The sequence below is a fragment of the Pteropus vampyrus genome, unplaced genomic scaffold, assembly GCF_000151845.1.
Source record: "Pteropus vampyrus isolate Shadow unplaced genomic scaffold, Pvam_2.0 Scaffold85, whole genome shotgun sequence".
In the NCBI taxonomy this organism is placed as follows: domain Eukaryota; kingdom Metazoa; phylum Chordata; class Mammalia; order Chiroptera; family Pteropodidae; genus Pteropus; species Pteropus vampyrus.
Genome location: NW_011888866.1, coordinates 6,564,313 through 6,567,306, shown reverse-complemented (window position 1 = coordinate 6,567,306; position 2,994 = coordinate 6,564,313). Strand labels below are relative to the sequence as shown.

Sequence of the window (2,994 nt, the reverse complement as noted above, 5' to 3'; positions counted from 1 at the left end):
TGGCCCCTGAATGGGGTAGTTGCTGGGTGGGGAATAGTAGGATATGGGGGCAAGGCTCATGGACTTAGGGATGAGGATGAGGCAGGTGGTGTCTAGTAAGGTCATAGGGAAAGGGAGAAGGGAGAGGAGATAAGCAGGTGTGTGTGGGTGTGAGTAGGAAGGAAGAGGAGAAGTTCTCGAAAGCTGGGGGGTCGATTATAGGCAAGAGGCAGATTGAGGAGGATCTAAGATTTATGTCAGAAAATGGTTGCTAGAAACAGGAGTCAAACAGAGATGTGTCTGCAAACTGCAAGGCTCCTTCCAACTTCCTGGACAGTGGGTCATCAGTAGCACCAGGCAAGAAGTGACTATGATTGGGTGAGGCCTGGGGCAAGGCCACATTGCAGGGACAGAATGACTGGTAGCATGGCATTGGAAGGATATGGGCTATCCCAGCACTTCCTTGTGGCCTCCCTGAGGTCACCTCCCACTGTGACAGTGCCCAGACATGCCCAGAGGCCAGGTCCTATCACAGCTGGGTTCCCATAGGTGAGGCCCAAGGAGAGAACCCTGTGAGTTGTGAATACATATGGGACAGAGATGACAGCGTTAAGCTGTTTCCACAGTGTCCCCAAGCATCCTAAAAGATGGGAGGCTGGTAGACCTGAGAACTCCATGACAGTTGCCATGGGAGAGCAGAGAATCTCAGTGCCCTGCTTGCCCCAGGTCACAGAGCACACAAAACAGGATTCAGAGTGATTAGCCTGGTTTAGGGGCAGGCATCACTGCCACCATTCCCTTCCCCCAGCCTCTGGTGAGGCCCCGGAACAGGAGAGCCAAGCCCTTTTAAACCTCGGCTGGATGGAGTGGTTCTTGCCTCTGCTTACTTATTTGGGATGTGGAGAGGTTCTTCCCTTAGGCTATTCATTCATTTTGCAAATATTTATTGGGCATCTCTATGTGTTAGGCACGGTCCTTGGCAGTGGGAATAGAGCATTGCATAAAGTGGATCAAAACCCCTCCCCTCCTGGAGCACAGTCAGGGGAAAGTGGGTGATGGACAACAGCCATAAAAATGGATGCAGAGGCTGAGCCCCTCTGTCCTCTTGGGGATGCAGCACTCCTGTGGTTGGTTGACCAGCTCGCTGGAACTCCCAGGGTTTCTATGACCCTCAATATGTTTTTGATTTCCATCATCATTAGATATTTGCCAAGAAGACTGACTAGTTATGCCTCAGCCCACTCATAACTACAGCTGGGGGATTAGGAAAGTCTGAGGCCCAAGAACTTGGGAAACGAGTAAGTATCTGTCTTGGTTTGTGAAAAAGTCCTGGCCCCTCATGCTGGCCAGTTTCTTGTGGTTCCCTGAGACCGGCTGCAAGAAACAAAGGTGCCCATGAAAAAGAGCACAGAGATCACCATTCAGAAGACTTGTATCTTTACCCTAAAAAATGGGTCATTTTAATTGTTAAAATGTGCCACCCTACATGATATTGGAGCTGGCAGTGAGCTGGACACATGCAGTGTAGATTCAGCATGGGAAGAAGACTAGACTGGGGGTTAAAAGAGATATTTTCAAGTCCTGATTCATCTTACCCCAATGACCTTGTTGGGTCACATACTGTCAGAGCCACACATTGCCCAGATGACTAGAGCCCAAGGTCCTTTCCAGCTCTGACGTGCTCTCATTCTTTGATTTTATTATATACACATTTTTTTTTCTGTTGCTTTAATAATTAACCCTACTCAAGAATATTTTCTTTAGCTAGCTTGAAAAAAAATATTTAATATACAAGTATGTGGTCAAATGCAATGCTGAGGAGACAATCATATCTTTATAAATTTTTTTTTCCCTGCTTCTGAGTGTCATTCAACAATGCCAGTAGGCTTATTCTGTTGGATTTCTACTTTCGGGTATGATTTGATTGCTTTGGTTTGTCATGGGGAAGAGTCATTCTTATGCAGCTACCTCCATGTAAATGAACTCCTGGATAAAGCAAGATTGCCTTTCAATAAACAGCGTCAGCCAACGGGAATCTCGACTCCCCCATTATTTTGACTCCCTTGTTCTCTCCAGAGCTTGGCTCCATGTCTGCCAAGAAACAGCCAAGGCGAATGGCTGGAAGCTACTTGAGGAAGTGGAACTCGGTGGCATCCCAGGCCTGGGACCAGTTTCTGAAATAGAAGAGTGGGGTGCAGGTCAGTGATGAGCACTGAGAGAATTGGTGTACCTGGAAGGTCGTGATGTTCTGAGGAGCCCGACCTGCCCATTTCCAGAAAGTGGTAAAGGGGAAGTATGTTGATAACTGAGAATAAACAGTACCCCCTGTGTATTCCTTATTCTTAAACTAAAATGAGTCTTCTCGTAATCCAGTTTGCACATAATCTCTTTTATCCTACAGCAGGCTGACAGCAGGTACCGAGATCTCCTTAGTGTAGAAAAGAAAGTTGCCTCTCCACAGGAGGGATCTGCAGTGCTCATGTCTGTGCTCAGACCTCCTCTTCTGGAGATAGACTCCTCCAGGGCCCTCCAAGACCAGTGAGTGCTCTGGTTGGGGTCAGCTGATGGGAGCAGGTGGAGGCCAGGCATTTCTCAGCTGCCACTGCTCACTGTCACCTCGATGCCCCCAGTCGTGTAAGCACTCTTCTCTCACAGAGGTTCCTTCTCCCTCCGGCCTGTGGAAGGAATGTGGCTCAGGTCCTTCCATGCCTGCCGCTCCTTCCTCCACATTCGTAGCATTCCTACTTTGAACTTGAGGATAGTTACAGTGAACCTGTCTTTGTTAGAGGCGGTCATTCCCCAGAAAGTTTTGTGTTCTAAGTTTTCAAGTGATAGGGAGAAAAAAAGTGGTAAAGGGGAAGTATGTTGATAACTGAGAATAAACAGTACCCCCTGTGGTACTGTTTATTCTCAGTTATCAACATACTTCCGACAAGAAGTTCCTATCAGGGGCTTAACAGCCCAAATCCAAAGCAAGATTTGAGTGTGTGCCCCACGCTGGGTTTATCAAGGCTG

General features: G+C 47.8%; 1 protein-coding gene across 2 annotated transcripts in view; it reads left to right on the top strand.

Annotated features, from left to right (window-relative positions):
* Positions 1-2,014, top strand: part of CGNL1 (cingulin like 1) — a 157,327-nt gene extending 155,313 nt beyond the window's left edge. For both annotated transcript variants that reach the window (XM_011363426.2, XM_011363427.2), the window contains one exon: positions 1,640-2,014. The gene's annotated coding sequence lies outside the window, so the exon portion shown is untranslated. The remainder of the gene's footprint in view (positions 1-1,639) is intronic.
* The last annotated feature ends 980 nt before the right edge of the window (positions 2,015-2,994 follow it).